General features: G+C 53.6%; 1 protein-coding gene across 3 annotated transcripts in view; it reads right to left on the bottom strand.

The window, feature by feature from the left end:
* Window positions 1–13395, bottom strand: part of SH3BP4 (SH3 domain binding protein 4) — a 103300-nt gene extending 89905 nt beyond the window's left edge. For 2 of the 3 annotated variants that reach the window (XM_047773829.1, XM_047773828.1), the window contains exon 1: window positions 13212–13391. The gene's annotated coding sequence lies outside the window, so the exon portion shown is untranslated. Of the gene's footprint in view, window positions 1–13211 lie in introns of all 3 variants that reach the window. The other variant, XM_047773830.1, reaches the window with a different exon arrangement.
* Window positions 13396–18408: the final 5013 nt, after the last annotated feature.

The raw sequence follows: 18408 nt of genomic DNA, 5'->3' as shown, positions 1-18408 counted from the left end.
GCTGTTACCTGCCCATCCTCATCTTACTCGAGACCTCACCTTCCCTGCCTCCCTGGCCTGGTTCCCATGGGCACCTTGTTCACCCTGGGATTTCCCTGCCTGGGGGAGACCTACCCCCACCCCCCGCCCACCCCCGCCGTGTGGGGCAGACCATGTAAAGGCGGACAGCCTGGATGCAAAGCCTGGTTTCTGCAGTAGGCACGGCTCAGACAAGCCCCTCCCCCTTCGGCGACTTGGTTTTCCCTGTGACACGGTCAGAGCCCCTCCCACCACAGGGTGGAAGGACGAGGACTTGAGAGGTAAGAAGCCGACGACGTTGGCAGGCACAGAGCAAAAGCTACCGGCCTCCCTTATGCTCGGTTTTACGAGCACAGCACACACATGCTACGTAAGATCGGCAGCCAGGGACCCACAGGAAAGGGCGGGATATGCAAACCCGATTTGGGAGCAAAGGGGACTTGCATATATTTTCTGCCACCTCTGTCATCAAGGAGGATGTTCGCTTCGTGAAGCAGAGCGTTTATGCGTCCGCGGTACTGGGATGCCCGCGCCATCTGCCATCAGTGAAAAGAACCATTTCCCAAGTTTCCGAGTATCCCTGTAATTTGAAGCAAGATAAGGCAGTGGAGGCACAGGCACCCTCAAACGCAGGATGTGAGAAAGAGTCGCTGCCACATGGAAAAAAAGACGCCAGCATGGAAGACAAGACATCGTGGGGGCGGAAGTGGAAGTGGGCGGAGGGTGGCGTGTGGTCCAGGTGAGTTACTCCCGGTCAGCTCCGATCTGATAGGTGCTCTGCAACGAATGCCCTGCAGTATATGGTCGGGCTTTGTGTGCTTTTCAATGCCCTTCATCTACCCACTCTAACGGTCCATGTGCCCACAGTGGGACAGGTGTTCCTGGAGCCTGGCATTCAATGTTTGGTTAAATACCCCCCACAGTTAATATCCAGGCATAAACACCACGGAAAACAGTTTACTCCTTGGTATTTTCAGAAACTTGCTGTGTCCCTGGATGCATTAATTACCCCCCTGGCTGCAGTTTCATCATTGGCAAGACAGGAACGATGCCACCTACCCTGCTGGGTTTTGTGAGCATCTTATGGATAAGAGGACCTAGTACAGAGTCTGCCCGTGGGTACTTCATCTTTCTATATATTACATATGACATTTATCTTAGCTACCACCTCTCCGCTTTCTCCCCCAAACTTTGTGCTTGTGTGTTTTTGCTTTTTAGGGCCACACCAGCAGCACATGGAGATTCCCAGGCTAGGGGTCGAATTGGAGCTGCAGCTGCAGGCCTACACCACAGCCACAGCAACACGGGATCAGAGCCACCTCTGCGACCTATGCCACAGGTACGTTAAGACCGGATCCTCAACCCACTAGGCGAGGCCAGGGAATGGAACGAACCCCCATCCTCATGGATACACGTCGGGTTTGCAACCTGCTGAGCCTCAGTGGGAACTCCCATCCCCCAAACATTTTTAAATTTGCAGTTTACTGCATTTGGTTAAAGACAACGAAGGGAGTTGGGGGGTCAGGGTGGGGGGGGATGACCTCCCAACCTCCTGCCCATCCATTTCCACACTGTTATTTCTACACACTCCCTTCCAGCCCTGTTTGCAAGCTCTACGGAGCTGCCTAGTTACAATTCCCAGCAGTAAACTCGGAAGGCAAAGGACAACCGCAAACAACCTGACACATTCAAAGTCACACGCGCTCATGTTTTTTCTATAATGTCTAATTTACAGCCACCGCCTAAGCCGTAAATCGACGCTTTTCCTGCACGCTTTATTCACCTGTTACTCCCAGCCTCCCAGCTCCCGGGCCCTGCGGGAGCCACCGCTACGCTCTCCATTCTCAGGCCCATCAAAATAAGACCGCTACTTCCCAGAATAATAATCAGACCCTCAATTTAGCAAGCAGCCAACTGCTTGACAATTTCCCTAATGACCAAAAAAAAAAAAAAAAAGGTCTTTATGACATCATTTTCCAGCTTTTAGTTCTGTCCCTTTTAACCTTGATAAAGCACTGCTTTTACTCTGAGCGCGTGCGGAGGACAGCTGGCTGTCCAACCGGAGTGGAAGGCTGAACTGAAGTTTCCCCAGAAGCAGACACAGGATTAGTCAGGTTAATGTGGGTTAAAGACAGAAATCCTCCAAAGGCCAGCAAAGCCGCCACTTTGCCGCGGCTCACGTGGAGCCCAGGAGGGGGCGGTCAGGAGGGGAATGAAGCCTGGGGAGTTTCGGACCCTGATGGGGAGAGCCTGGACCACGCCCGGAGCCGTGCCCGGGGGCTCAGCTGACCAGGCGAGGTGCTCTGAGCTATCACACCGCATCCCTCCGATGTTGTTCTATCTGGAAAAATCTTTGCTTCTTTATCAATACCTTTTCCTTTGTGGAATGTGAGATGATGTGACTTTTTTTTTTAATGGTAGCACCTGCGGCATATGGAGGTTCCCAGGCTAGGGGTCAACTCGGAGCTGCAGCTGCCAGCCACAGCCACAGCCACGACCACAGCCACGCCGGACCCAGCTTGTGGCAGCACTGGATCCTGAACCCACTGATTGAGGCCAGGAATCAAACCTGCATCCTCATGGAGACTATGTCAAGATCTTAACCCACTGAGCCACAATGGGAACTCCGAAATGCTGTGACTCTTAATAATCCGACAGTTGGCTCGGTTTTGAAGTGTCATTTTCAGTAATTAGGATAACTTTTAACACTGCACAGGGCGGTGTTTAACCAATGGGGTAATTCTGCGAGGCTCTCACAACAGGTCAGGTAGGAGCGGCACCCTGTGTGGGTCAGAAAAGGGGCCCCAGGAGAGGACCCCAAGGCAGCTGCGGGGGTGTCAGGGCTGAGGAGGGAGGTGCAGTCTATCAGCTCTCCTCCCTGACACCGTGCAGTCAGGCTCACACCTGTAGCCATCTTCCCCGCAGCCTGAGACAAAGGTTCAAAGCTGACTGAACCCCAGAAGGACCTGCCCTCCCAGCCACCTGCCACCTGCCTCTCGCATCCCCGCCACATGCTCCCAGAAAGCCAGCTCCTCCTTGGGCTCTCAGTACTCACCAAACTACTTGCCATCCAAGCTCCCCTATTGGCCCCTGCCCAATTCTTTCAGCCCCCCCCCCCCCACTTAGTAGGGCTTCTTTAGGGGGCCAGTCCTGACACCCAGCACACCTGGGGAACCCTAACCTCTTCTCCTGGGTCCCCAGGGGCCGATTCCCTACACGAGGCCGTCCCTGGGGGTCTCTCCATCCCACCCCTGCCACTTGCATACAGTGCGGTGAGGGACAGATTGATATCAGGTTAACCACGAGCTGACAAGGAGGCATGGGGCCAGGACGATGCCCCAGAGAGTTACAACAGGACCCAGCTCTCGAGCCCGATCTAGGGGCTCTCCGCCCCCCCAGCTCCAGGAGGTGGACTAGCACCCAGAACAATTAACCAGAGGGAAAGAGCAGTCCTTCCGCCTTCAGGGCAGCCCGCCAAGTGCAGCTTCACCCCACAACAGGTAGGCGCTGACTCACGGATCGGATGCTGCGGTGCCAGACAGCGGAGGCTGGCGGCCCCTGCAGAGTCACGCTCAGGAGCCGGGCCAGCGCATATTCTGCCCATAATTCAGCACATTCCTCTCTCGCCAGAACGAAGAGGTCCTATGATGCTGGACCACAGCTAGAAATCAAAATTATAGCGTCAGCATCCGTGGAGGGTATTAAGCACTTTCTCCTTTTCATGAACTGGCGGGTCTCAAAACTCAGGTCTGTGCCAACGCCCCGTGCCAGGTCAAACCCCAGCTCACTTAGAGACATGGCCCCAAGGACCACTCTTCACACCCAGAGTGACTGGGCTCTGTAGAGCTTGAAGTGACAGTTCTTTTTTTTTTTTTTAGGGCCACACCTGCAGCATATGGAGGTTCCCAAGCTAGGGCTCGAATCAGAGCTGCAGCTGCTGGCCTACACCACAGCCACAGCAATGCCAGATCCGAGCCACGTCTGTGACCTATACTCATGGCAATGCCAGATCCTTAAGCCACCGAGTGAGGCTAGGGATTGAACCCGCATCCTTATGGATGCTAGTCGGGTTCGTTACCACTGAGCCACCATGGGAACTCCAAAGAGACAGTTCTGGAAGCTGAGTGTTTGGAAATCAGATGCATTCCTTTCTGGGAGGGAGCAGGCCCCAAAGGCGTCCAGAGAAACAGCTCTGAGATTGCAGGACACACGGTCGTCCCCATATGCTACTGTTTCTGGAACTAGCACCCTAAAATCGAGATGTGCCCTTCCAACCCCTGCCCCCAAAGCTCACAACACAGAGCACAGGAGCATGCGGGTGATCAGAGAACAATTCCCCAAAGGAGGCCAGCAAGCCCAGGACCGTTCTCAAGGCGGAGGAACTCTCCCGAAGATCACTCCTTTGAATGTGCTTTTCACCCAACAGTGGACAGAGCCAGAAGTTCTTTACAGGTTTTAAGAATAAAAGAAAAACACTTCATTTGCAGGAGAGACGTCCACGCATTGAAAGAGCTTCAGTGCAGTGCTGTTTATTACTTCAAAGTCACTGCAAAGTTAAATGAGGAACAAATCTGGGGAGTTCCTCCGGTGGCTCAGGCGGTGACGAACCCAACTAGTATCCGTGAGGATAGGACACGGGTTCGATCCCTGGCCCCGCTCAGTGAGTTGAGGAGCCGGCATTGCCGTGAGCTGTGGTGCAGGTCGCAGACGCGGCTCGGATCCCTCGTTGCTGTGGCTGTGATTTGACCCCTAGCCTGGGACCCTCCATATGCTGTGGGCGTGGCCCAAAAAAGAAAAGAAAAAAAGAACAAATCTGACAGGAAAACTGAGGAGGCAAATCTGTACCTATTAACCTGAAAATATGCCAACAATTTCCCATAAAAAAGCATCGTAGTCATTCAACAATGAGTGACTGGCTGAAGGATTACTAAGAGGCAGGCACCTCGCGAACAAAAAGCGAGTTTCCACTCCCCCAGCCCGTGTCTCCTTTGGAAGGGTCTAGATTTACATGTGAAAATACCTGAAAGACACAAAAACGCCCAGCACAGCTACCATGAGCAGCAATCCCGCTGATGAGACCTTTTCTTCCTTCCTTTTCAGTTTCTAATATTTTTAAAATGAACACAGGATTACTTGAGTACCTGGCAGGGGAGAACTTGAGCAGACAGGGCTTTTTATGTATCTTTTATTTACTTTTTTGCTTTAGGGCCGCACCCGCGGCATATGGAGGTTCCCAGGCTAGGGGTCCAATCGGAGCTACAGCTGCCGGCCTACACCATAGCCACAGCAACGCGGGATCCTTAACCCACTGAGCGAGGCCAGGGATTGAACCTGCTGTGTAGATTACAGATTGTAGACGGTTTGGATCTGGCATTGCTGTGACTGTGGTGTAGGCCGGCAGCTGCAGCTCTGATTCGACCCCTAGCCTGGGAACTTCCATTTTTAGCACCTGTGGCCCTAAAAATACAATAAAAATAAATAAATAAATAAAATTTAAAAACTAAAATCAAAATAATCTAGGAGCTCCTGCTGTGGCACAGTAGATTAAGCATCGGACTGCAGTGGCTTGGCTTGCTGCAGAGGTGCGGGTTTGATCTCCGACCCAGGGCAGTGGGTTAAAGGATCAGGCGTTGCCAGGACGGTGGCTGGGATTCAGTCTCTGGCCTGGGAACTTCCAAATGCCGTGGGTGAGGCCATAGAAACAAACAGACAAAAAATCTACAGTGCTCGCAAGACTCAGGTAGGCCACACTCACAAAAGCCTCCCCAGGACAGGAATGGGGCTCAAAGCCCAAGACAGGCGGTGATACAGTGGAATCCACGTCTCCACGTGGAAATCTCCCAGCCAGGGAGGCTGACTCACCATCGCCACTTTAGAGACCAGAAAGCCCAGCTTCAGAGAAGGCCACACCTGCCCAAGATCCACACCACAGGTAAAGGCGAGTGGGATTTCGAAGGCCATGACGTCACCCCAAATACAACCTGTCTCCACGAAGACCACTGGCGATGCCCCTGAGAAAAGGGATGTGTCACATTCCGGCCCCTGAAAACTTATTTCAGCTGCTTCTGTTCCCTGACGATGTCTTGGGTAGAAAAAGCAGTATTCAGAAGAATATCATGGAAAGTCAACTGTTTAATTCTCAAATCACCTATGATGACTTTCACTTGGGCGAAGCAGGCTGTTTCATACGCAGGCGTCCAAAAAGGAAGAGCAGACTCCGACCTGGGTCTGAAATGGGACCAAAATTGTAAATCTTGGTTTCCTAATGCAGCGCCTAAAGGCAAAAGAGTCAAACCGCTGCCAAGGAGCACAAAACCAGAATAGAGCTTTCCTGGTGAAAAAGTCATAAACGCTGATGTCTGAAGCCACAAGGCAGGAAAGAAAACCCACAACTGCTCCAATAACTGGGACTAGAGGGGAGGAAAAGTGAGACCAGCCCTAGAGGCCGACCGCTGAGTGGCCCTGGGTTACACAGGCCCCGGTCCAGAGCTTTACATGAATTATTTATCTGTACTGCGCCAGCTACAACCACTATGCCCAGTTAAATTCCAACACGGAACCTCCATTTTCCATTTCTGTAAGGGACACACAACTATTGGACACTGCTTATCAAAACAATGATTCTGGGTAGGTCAGGGGTACCAAAGGCATTTTATTTCCACTGCTGATGCTTTCAGCGTAGGATGGATTTATCAGGACACAACCCCATCCTAAATGGAGGAAGAGCTGTAGTCCTCTGTATCCTAAAGCTAGAAAAATTAAAATCCTCTCCAAAAGGGCCACGGCATGAATGGTTTAAAAAAAAAGGTGGGAAAGCTAGGCTCCATGGTAGACAGCAGTCATGTGGGGTCTGCTCGAAAGCGTTTACAAGTCAACTGATAATTATTCATAGACATGACTTCTGTCCTCTACTGTAATTTTTCGTGAAGACATCTAACGAGAGACTCTCAGCATCCTTGCTATGTGGAGCACCAGGCTGTGCATCCTTGCTATGTGGAGCTCCAGGCTGTGCTCCCATTGGTAGGAGGTGCTCTCTGTGCATCAAGGATGCAGGGGTAAAGATGCAACCTGTGCCCAGCAATGGCTGGCCTAGGGGACCAGACAGGTAGGAGAGCAGCAGTCAGCCCCTGACCTGATGCGTCAGGAAAGGCTTCCCTGAGAAGTTTTTTAGGGAACTGGGTCTTAGGGACAAATGAAGCCCCCAACCAGCCCCCTCCATGGCCCCATGCTGGTCCATCCCCAGAGGCCCCTCCACCAGGGCTCCACGGCCCCCCAGCATCCCAGTCTCTCTGCACCAACCCTGGCTCCCTCCTGCTTTGCCATCCTCAAATGACAGATCTTTTTATCACCAACATCTTCTCAGTGGCCTATGCCCCTGGTCCTGGGTTTTCTAGAAGCTTCCCTGCCACCACAATCACGTGGTTCTAACAAGCCAAACCGAAGGGCCCCAGTCTTCCCGGGGTTACTTCTCTGATCATCGGTGAGCTACAGCGGCCCACTGTGTCAGGCTCCCACGCTCTTCCTTTACCCCCAAGCTTCTCCTCGGCTTCAGGGACACTGGCCCAGCTCCTACCTTCGGATGCCTCTTTCCTCCTCCTCGGCCTTCCCACTCCACCTTCATTGGGTCCCTAGAATCGTGCTCCCCACAATCACTAGTTCAACTCCAAGGAAATGAGCCCCGAGCCAGCCCTCTCTCAAAGCAGGAGGGCAGATCCTGCGTGTGTACAGCCCGAGAGTGAGGCCTCCTTACACGCTTGCACCCCGGGGGCCTGGCTGGCCTCCTCCTCATCCCAGAAGGCTCGCAAGACTGGCTCAGAAGCCCAGGCATACTCCCCTTCCCCCCTGCTTGCTGCCTCTCAAGGAAGCTCTTAGATTTTAAATAATTTTACTGCTAATTATGAGAGAGAGAGAGAGAAGAAAAAAGCCTCAGCGTCTATGTGCAACCAAGCTCAGACTCAAAAAAAAGCTCCTCCTTCCTCACTGGGACGGTCCTGGGGAGCTCTGCTGGACTCCGGCTTTCTGCTTCAACACCCAAGATCAGCTCAGCAGACCCACCCAAGGAGCTTCTCTCACTCCATCCTGACTCCTTGCTCCACGAAGACGTGTCTCCATCCTGGACCAGCAGCAGCAGCCAAGGCAAAGCAACATGGCAGCCACCCTGATGGAGAGAAAGGGCCCCTGGAGTAAGAGTGACATTGGCAGCAGGGAAGAGATGGACCCTTCCTTGCGCTGGAAGCCTCCTGCTGAAGAACCTCCCACAGCTCTTCGTGGGAAAGGCTCAACACTCCTTGGCCCAAACACAGGCACTGTCAGGCCTAGTGCCACCGGTACCCAGCGCCGGTCTTCCTACCCAGATCCTGCACATTGGTGGAGACCAATGCTGGATACAGGTCAGCATGGTGATTCCACTCTGGGGATATTTTAAATCCCCGTGGTGATTTGAACACAGTGGAATCTGCGTTTTGAAGCACTCTACTGTCGCTGGCCAAGGGAGGCCACTCAGTGACATCCAAAGCCTCTGTCAGGACACACAGCCCCTGGGCAGCCGTAGTCCAAGCAGAAGCCAGGCAACCCTTTCATCCATTATATACGGGGGGCTGCGCTGGTGAGCTCAGTGCAATGCAAGAAAGGCGAGCTGGAGCCGCTCTTCTTGGCTACACAGACTGTCCAGTGTTTCGCGACAGTGCCACCCCCAAAGGCAGCGTGCAATCAGCCAAGGCGGGAGTACTTACACTAGGGCAGTTGGCAGTCGCTACCATCAAAGCTCTTTTTTTTTTTTTCTCCCGAGAACAGGTTGATCAGCCCACTTCAGGCTCAGGGACCTGAGCAGAGAAGCCAGAAAAGGAAACGTGTGTGTTTCTTTCCAGCCTGCAGAGTTAGCAGGCTTCGGTGGGGCAGGGCTTTCCTCAGTGAAGCAGACCCAGAGGAAGGGGAGAGAAAGAAGATAATTTAATACCGGTTTGGAAACACAAATGCCTTTTACAGAAAGTATTCTTTTCGATTTGTTCAGAAGAGTTGGGCTAAGAGGCATCAGCAAAGAGAGTTCCCTAAAGACGAGCTTTTATGGAGCAGATAAGAATAATCTCATTAGTTTCTCATTTATGTGACTAGGAAGTAGAAGATGGACAATTATTTGACATTTATTTAACAGCCTTCCCACAAAGAGTGTCCACCTTTGCCCAGAATACCCTCTTTTCATGATCCAAGGGCAAACTTCAAAGCAGATCCTGCCTGAGTTAACCCTCCATGAAAATCCCAAATCTTCCAAATAAATCAAGCTTTACCTTGAGGATGCGGCACAAGGGCACAGCCCCCAGGAACGAAGGTGCAAAAGGGTATAGGCTGCAAAGATTTCTCAGGGTTTTGTTTTTTTTGTTTTTTTACAGATTTCATCACCTTTTTTCTCATCGTGTAAGGGAGGCAGGCACTCTGCTATTTTCATGCCGGTGTCTTCACGCCACCAAGCGTGTGACGGCCACTTGTTTCTTTTACTTCAGCACACAGGGAGATGTGATTAAGACCGCTGGGCTGAGCAGATCCAGGTTCAAATCCCAGCTCAACCACTTCCAGGGCAAGGGGGAGGAGCTACTTAAATTCTCATAGCCTTCCCAGAAATGGAAGCCCTCAGAGATTTCGTGAGCATCTGAAGTGTGCACACCTGACCTGGGGCATCCATCATAAACCCTCAGCAACTGATAGTGTTAAAACCCCCCATGTCTCCACTGAAAATAGCGGGACTCAGGACACCACTGTGCTCCCACAAGCCCATGTTTGCTTGCTGGTGGTCTGGGAAGGCACGGTGTCTACCTGGCAGGTGACAGGCGCTAAGGACAGTAGAATTTCACCCTTTCGAGACACACATCACGCGCCCTTATTTCGAAAATACCTACAGCCTTCCCTTGTCTTCTGAAGGCTGAACCTCAACCTCCTTCCCCCTGAGACACCGGTCCTGATGGTGTCAGGTGCCATCCTGTAATACACCACGTCCTCAGGGTCCCTGGACAAGCAGGCTCGGGCTCCCTGGAACATTCTGAGTGAGTAGCTGGATGGTTCAATGGTGCTCAGGGGCTTGCTGAATTATTTTTGCCACTTTCCAGAACGTGATGGCAGGATGTGGGACTTCTATCGTGCAAATCCCTGGGGACCAGGAGACCCAGCTCGCCGGTAGCTGAGTGTCAACATTAGATGGCCCCAGGCTGCCCTCTGGCCGGGCCAGGGCAGTCACGGTGAAGTCTATTTAGCAGCTCAGCTCAGTGACCCTTCTCAGTTCCTGGTTGTCAGGCAGGGACCTCAGGACAAAGAGGTCCTAGCGCCCATCTCCAGGGCCTTAGGAAATATCCCAGGAGCCTGACTCCAATTCTCAGAAGAAAAATCGCAACTCAGGTGTCATATCTGCACATAAAGCTAAGGGAAACCCACCTGGCTGGCCCAGAGCAATGGGCTAAACAACAGCTTCTCCTCCGTCAGACACAAGGCAGGCACCACGCTGGTAGCTCCAGCAGGGAGGGTTGGAAGTTTGCTCCGAGCCAGGGGTAAGGTCAGCCAGGGCCCAACTCTGGCTCTTGTTTGGACCAAGGGCTCCCCTAAGAAGCCAAGGGTAGCCAGGCGGCCTCCTCCCCTGGAAGAATGCCCACATCCCCCTCCCCCCCTGAACTGCCCCGGATGCGAGGATTTAAACGCTGGGGCCGCCTTCCAGCACCCAGGGGCGTAAACCTCAGTGACATTAGCATATCTTATTATCTCATTTGAATAAGAAAAAAAAGGCTGCAGAAGCAGCCAGCAGGAAACAATTCCAGGCTGCTGGGTGACCAGAAATCAAGTTAGCAAACAGCAGCAAAGGAGAAAACCCAGGAAGACCCCCCCCCACCTTCCTCCCTACACCAAAAAATTAAGGGGCACTATAGGAACAGGGGGACCCTTAATAGCCACTCCTCCAGCCCACTTTCCGGGTCCTTTTGGAAACCCCCGGTCCGGGCTGCCATCAGCCACTAGACCCTGAGCAGAGAACACAGTGCCATGGGAGTGTCCATAAAAACAATGCAACTATCAAATGACAAACGGGGGCCTGGGGGACCTGCGACAGAAAAAGGATCTCTCATCACCTCCTCCCCGTTCCTTTGCCAGGGGAACAAAAGGCACCTCGGGCTTCTGGTGTCTGAAAATAACAAATGATAGAAGTTCCTCCTAATTGTTTTAAAAGGGCCCTCACGCAGGGTGCCTGAGTCTTGGGACAACAGGAAAAAAATAATTAAAGCTCACAGAAGCTTCTCAGGCCCCGCAGATCTGAGCTGGTCATTGTTCATTTCGTAAACAAGGGCGCCATAAAACAAATGCTTAGGAAGCCCGGGTTGTTCACTGAGTCCTTGTCCCAGAACTAACTGTTCCTTCTCAGCTCAGCAGGAGGCCTGCGAACCTTGGGGAGCGTCTTAGGGCCAAAGCCCCCTTCCACGCTTCCCGTCTGCCCACGTGCAGAAAACAGGGAGGCAGGCAAATAGGGAGTTTGGGCTCTTTCCATTTTCTGAGGGGCTTGGCCTGGGCAGACTGCACTGAGCAGGGCGCCAGGAACCTTCTCCAGGCCCCCCCCCACACACACACACACTCCTCGAGTCTGTTTCCTGGTCAAGATGGCCAGGTGGGAAGGCGGGCTGTTCTATTTGATGACCACAGCAACGGAGACGGGCAGAAGGCTCCCTAGGCCCTCAAAGTACAGCCGCTGTCCACCCAAGGATGTCAAACGCCTTGCCAACCACCCATTAATTTTTATGGTGCCCTGAAAAGCTGATTGACAGTCATTACCTTCATTTTTACAAGGCAAGGAACCCAAACCCCAGCCAACCCAGTCTGAGCCGATGGTCTAGCTCACTCCCGGCTTCTATTTCGCTCCATCTCAGGCCAGCAGATCCCCACCCACTGGAAAGGGGACGCACAGCCTGAGAAGGGAGCCAGGCCCTGGACACCCAAACTTTGGTGCTCAGAGCTCACCACGTTTAGAAGGGCGGAAAGGGGAGAGCTGCACAAAGGGATTGCTTTCATTTAGTTAAGAGAGGCTCGGCTTGTAAACTTACAGATTAAACCGGCAAGCCCGCGAAATGTGGGTATTAAAGACTGTAAAAACTGAGGCCGGTAGGAACTGTGGGATCAATGATGGTTTATTTCACTGTTTACATTCCTGTTTTACTGTTTACATTTCTACCCGGAGCGTATACTGCTTTCGTGAGCAGAGCAAAAGTTATGCTAACTTCTTACTACTGATAAAGCACACGATTCCGATGTGCTGCACTAACTTGGAAAGAATAAGCACGGGTAAAATCCAGCCCGGTGTTCTTTCTAAATCTCAATGGTAAGGCTCCACCGGCCTCTGCGCACGTAGGAAGCCCGGCCGCTGTCCCGCTGCGCCCCTCTGGCCGCCCGATACCCCGAGGAAGGACCAGCGCGGCCTGGTCACCCCCCGGCCGCATGACCCGCCTCGGGCTAGGAGCCGCCGGACTCCACCGCCAGGATCCTGCGGGCCGCCAATCCGCACCGCGGAGCCGGCTTCCCGGGAAACACACTAAGCAAGCATGCGTCTCTCCCGCCGTCCCTACCCGCCCGCGGCCGGCGCTGTCACCTCGCGGCTGCTCGGTCGCCAGACGGCCAAGCCAGAAACCGGGGTTTTCGTTTCCATCCTAAAATGAGGGATCTCCCAAGAAGTTGAAATATGCATTGTCACCAAGTTTAACCCGGGACCGCGTGCCTCGCCCTCCACCCCGGGCCGCGCCAGAGGGAGCCCCGGCTCCTCCAGCCCTCGGAGTGCCCACGGCCCCACAAGCTGAGCGCCCCGAGGACGCGTCCGGTTGCCGAGGAGGGCCACCCCCCAGGGCCGGCCCCGGGAAGCGCTCTAGGTCCAGGGGAGGAGGATCCGCCAGGCGCACGCGAGGCTGTGAGTGCGGCTTGGCACCCGGAACCCCGGCCTGCCCGCCTGCGCCCTGGTGACCGGGCCCGCGGGGGAGCACGAGGGGCGCGCGAGGCTTCCCGAAGCCGTCCCGCGCCAGCCGCGTCCGGCACTCTGGAGCCCCGAACTGAGGCGGCTGGGAAACGATCCGCGCCCGCGAGGCGTGCAAACCCGCTGAGCCCCAGCAGGCGCGGCGAGAGTGAGGCCGGGCAGTGGGGCTGGAGCGGCCCTCAGGGGACAGTCCGGAGCGCAGCCTGCCTACCTGGCTCGCATTGCGTCCCGCTGGCTGCTGCGGCTCTCGTGGCGATCTGGGAACTCGCCCCGCAGGGAAAGCGGGCGGATCCGCGGGAACTACCGCGCGGCGCCGGCGAAGGGCCGGGACCGCCGAGAGTGCCCGGAGCACTCGGCCCCCGCCTCCGCGGGCGGAGGGTGGTCCCCGCGCCGGGGCGGGGCCGTGGGGGCGGAGGCGGGGCGTTCGAGGCCGGGCGCGGGGGGCGGGGACCAGGCAGCTGACAGCAGGGGTGGTCTCCCCGCCCGAACGGGGTCCCGGGGGCGGGGCCGCAGGGGAGGGTGGCCCTGCGCCGGAGCTGGCCTTGGGTGGCAGGGGCGGAGTCTGAACGGAGCGCTCAAAGGAGGCTGGGGGTGGGAGGAAAACCGGGACAAGGAGGCTACGGGTCAGAGCCTCGGCCTCCAGGAGGCAGGGGCGGAGTATGGGCTCGCAGAGGGCGGGGCAAGCTCGGGGTGGGGGGGGGGGTCTGCAAGGTGGCGGAGAGGCGGGGGCGGGGTGTAAATAAGTAGGGGCGAGGCTAGAGTGGAGGGGCGGGGCCTAGCCGAGGCCGTCTAGAGGAGGGGGCGGGTGGAAAACCAAGGGGTGGGGCCGAGCCGTTGTCTCCGGGAGTCTGGGGGAGGGGCGAGCGGTTGGCCACCCAGAGGCCGGGCGTGGGGTGCGGCTTGAGAGGCGGGGCTAACACGGAGGGGCGGGGCCGAGCCGGGCGGCGGGGAAGCCGGGCGGGGGAGCGCGCGCAGGCGGGGTCTGGCGCCGAGTCTCCCGAGCCACCGCAGGGATCCGGCCTCGGCGTCTCCTCCTCTTCCTCCTCTGGGCGCCGGCCAGGGAGCGAGGTCTTGGCAGGAGGGTGTCCCTGGGATCGCGGTCCCTGGTACCGAGCAGATCTAGAGGTGGCTGTTATCACCGCGACCTTTTGGCCGCTCTCCTGAGCCCCCGGCATCCACATCTTCCCTCCTCGTCTCGGGGAACCCCAAGCAGAGACCCCTGAGTGATGTTCGGAACCCCAAGTTGGCTTCGTCCACGCCGCTAACGGTGGCTCCTAATTCTCAAAACCCGTCTTAGAATAAGCTTGTCTTCGACCGCGGTAGGAAAGCAGGTGCGAGACTGTGGGGACCAGCACAAAGTTAAAAAAAAAAGAACACGAGAAAAGGAGCCACGCCGAAAATTACCAAGAACTTCCTGCTAAGCAGATTGCATCTAACCATTTACACTTTTCTCTGGCCGGTACGCCGCTGGGTCCCAGTACCTAGAACATGCCTGGGACATAGTAAGCGCTCAATGAATGGTCTCACCAGTTACTGTATAGCAGGCATTTTCCATGGACTGGCACATTTAATTCTTAAAAAATCCCACACTTGGCTACTCACAATAGTCCATTTTACGCATGAGTAGACTGAACCTGGGCGGATTAATTTGACAGCAAGAAACTGGTAGAACCAGAATTTGACCAGAGGCCACTCCAGAAGGTTGGGGAACACCAGCCACCCTACTGAGGACTAGGAGCCCCCCCGCAATGCAGAATCCAGGGGAGTCTTTGGCGATAGGGAAGCTGACACTTCTTGTTCCGTGGCCAGAATTAGACATTCCTTCAGTCATTCCTCCTCACTGCCTAGCAAAGCAGCTAGCATTGCTATTATTCCCATTTCATAGGTGACTTAGAGTTTACACACTGCACGTATTGATAACATGGAGCATGAGTCTACATTCAAACATTGCCTGTTCTGGATTCCAAGCCTTTGCAGCTCCCTCGGTCTTGGACACCTTCCTTTACCTACAGAATCTGGTTACCTACAGCACCTTAATTTGAAATCCACCTTGAAATTTCAGGAGACAAAAGAAGACAGAGACATAATCTAGAAGGGTGGAGACCCCTTTTCTGGTTTTGGGGGTCATCTGTGTGTTAGGACAATTGCATTCCTGGAAATGGATACAATTAGTTCTAAAATGTTGGCTGCATGTTTCAAAAAGAGGCCTTCACTCTGAAGGGGCAGGTAAGAAAGCCTCAGAGAGGAGGAGCTTGTCTATGGCATATGGGGGTCCCAAAGGGTCCTCAGTGGCTTAGGACCATGTTTGAGGCATGGGCCTGGGAGCCAGTCTGCTGGGCTTGGGTCCCTGGTGAGTTATGCTTCTCTGTGACTCAGTTTCCCAAGTAAGTATGAAAATTCAGTGCAGCAGGTAAAGGGCTTAGCAGGGTGCCTGGCACAAAGTAGCATTCGATACATTTTACCTACTATTATTACTGCTATTCCCACTGACTAATATCCTTACTGTGTAAAAATGCCTGGAAAGTATTGAACAAGACAAGCCAGTAGAAAAGGGACAAGTGGGATGGAGAAGACAATTCCCAGAAGCGCCACAAACGGCCCAACGTTTGGAAAAGCTTGGCAGCCACACCCAGGAAGGGAACAAGGGCAAAACAGGGAAGCAGTCAAATAAGATAGCCAGGGCCTAGGCTGGGAAGAGCTGGGGAGAGCTGAGTTCGCCGAGCAGTAAGGGAGTAAGAGGCGTTAAAAAGGCACAAAGAGCTAAGTGTGGTGGAAGTCCTCTGTGTGTAGGAGAGTAAAATGCATGAGGATACTGTGTGAATAAGCAGAGGGCTGGCTCCCTTCACCTTGAGTGGCAGAGAGCCTGCGCCCAGGTGTCCACAGCTGTGCCAGCAGTTCTTGGCATCAAGGTGCTCTGAGCATCTTCAAACCAGCCTGCATCCTCAGAGAGGAGCTTATGGAAGTCAAAAGACCCAAGCAGACACGCTTGTACTCTTACTCCCGGAGCTCGTGCATTTGAGGCTGGAATGAGCTGGGGAGGCAATATTGCATGGGCAGGTCTGAGGTGTCTGTGGGCTGTTCTGCCTCGTGTGTTCTGGAAGGTGAGGAGGTCTCAAGATGTTGCTCCCTGGGAACTTTATACTTGCTCATTCTGCCAGTTTTTACTCCTTGCCCTTCTGAAAGCAAAAGAGAAAACATGAACTCTTCATAACATTCATAGTGCTCACCTACTCAATAAGCATTTCTAGTGGGAACACGTACAGCAAAATCGATAGCTCGGGTTTTTTAGTACGAAAATAATAATACATGTTTGTTTCAAAGGATTCAAATGATTGGAGGACTGTGTAGAGTAGCAAGTAGGCATCGACTCCCAATTTCGAACCCTCTCCCGAGATCCCACGGTTAACAGAGTATTGTCGGATGTCCGTCCAGAACTGTTTCTTAAGCATTTACATATATGTTAGTGTGCACGCCTGTATTGTGTATGTGTGTGATGTGGATGTGTGTAGGTACACACACAGGAGTGTACACATGCACAAATAAAGACCGACTGAGTGTGTGGGTACTGAAACCGGGTTGCCTGGGGGTGGATGCCAGCCCCACCACTTCACTGACTGATTTCTCACCTTGCGATGAGCGCAATACTCTCCAGGATTACGTAAGATGATGTGTGCAGATCGCTCAGTGGAGAGCACATAGCATTTCCTCATATAAGCTATTGTCATTCTCACACGCACACACTTACAAGTTATTCTTTGATTCACACAAAACCCAAGAGAACGGTCCTACTTTTATATCAGCTGTACAGAAAAATACCTTTTTGCCAGCCACCGTACTTACCAGGGAGCTTACCACATGGCCCCAAGGGAAAAGGGTTGATGAGCATCCAAGAAAGTGACCTTCAGATTTCATGAAAGGATTTCACCTGCCAATTTTCTGCATGAATGTGGGCTCCTCTATAACAGCATTTACGCAGTGTCTAGGGACAAATGCCATCTTGGAAAGTCCTCTGTGTGTAGGAGAGTAAAATGCATGAGAAGTTAGAGGGCGGCAGGTGGCTTTGGACCGTCAACATGGCAGCATTCTTATCTAAGCCAGCAGTCGTGTCAACTTAACCCACACCAACCACCCACCACCAAAGATTCATTCTAGATGCATACAGCACTCCCAGAAAGAGCAGCTCAAACAAACATGAAGACGTAGCCTGCCCTGAGCTCTACCAAAGCCTGCTGATTTTGTAGCATTTTGGCCACCTATAAAATACACTTCCCATTCGGAAGTAACTACAATGAAATTGCACATGGGTGCATCATGAACGTGTCTTTCTACATACAAGCGTGTTCTCCACAAGAAAGTAAAAAGAAGAATGTTCCTTTGCTGAAGCGAAATCAGTAATGACCAAAATGCCCACGTCTAAGGGAAAATAGAAAAGAAAAAAAGCTACAGAAGTCAGTAAAGGGAGACAAGGAGAACATGAAGCATAAGGAATGTTTCCAGTGGAATCTATAAAATAAGAATTGCATCATCAATGCGGCCGGATGGAATTCCGAATCTGCTGAGTATCCTCTGCAGATTGAAGGTGAGGGAGAAGATGTTCCTAGCATGAGTCCCAAGCCTGAAGAGTGACTGCTGTGCCCTTGAGAAATATTTATTGAACCCTATGTGCCAGGCCCTGGGTTCAGAGCTGAGAATAGGAGGCTGAGCAGGTCAGAGTCAGCTCTGCTCTCCCGGTGCTGAGGGTCTGGTGGTGGTTTGAGAATGAAAGAGAGGAACAAGCTCTCAGGTAGCACCTGCTCGAAAGCAAACACCAGAGGCTGAACCAGGAGACAACAAGAGATGCCTGACTTAGTTAGGATGCTAAGGAGCGCCCTTGGGGGCGATGACTTCAGACTCAAAGAGAAAGGAGCCAGGGAAAAGCATGCCAGGCAGAGGGAACAGCATGTGTGAAGACTCTGAGTCTAGAAAGTGTTTCCTGCTCTTCTGGAACTGACACGATGCCAGTGCAGTTGGAGGGGAGAGGCTGCGGTTGGAGAGAGAGGCTGAGGTAGAGGGGGTGTGAGGTGAGCGCAGAGAAGCTCACAGCTGCAGGGACCCGGACTCCTGGTGACTGTGCAAGGATGCTGAGGATACAGGGGCCGTTCAGGTGCTGCTCCATCCTCCACTGCCACTCCCTTCCCCCACCCCCCTGCAGCTCAGAAAAAGTGGCTCTGCCAAGAATTCAAGGAGACATGAGCTCTAAAGAGAGAGTCTCAGTTTCATCAGCAAATGTTGGGCAACCCATTTTCCATGCCTGGAAGACTCTATCCTTCCCACCCTAAAACGCTGCGATGCTAAGCCCTCCCTCCATCCTGCTGACTGTCCTTCATTAATTCACGCAGGGCGGGAGCATGACTAGGATACCGCAGGAG

This window comes from Phacochoerus africanus, chromosome 3 (genome assembly GCF_016906955.1).
Source record: "Phacochoerus africanus isolate WHEZ1 chromosome 3, ROS_Pafr_v1, whole genome shotgun sequence".
NCBI classification, from domain to species: Eukaryota; Metazoa; Chordata; class Mammalia; order Artiodactyla; family Suidae; genus Phacochoerus; species Phacochoerus africanus.
Note: the sequence above shows the minus strand (reverse complement) of the source record. Positions and strands in the feature narration are given on the sequence as shown.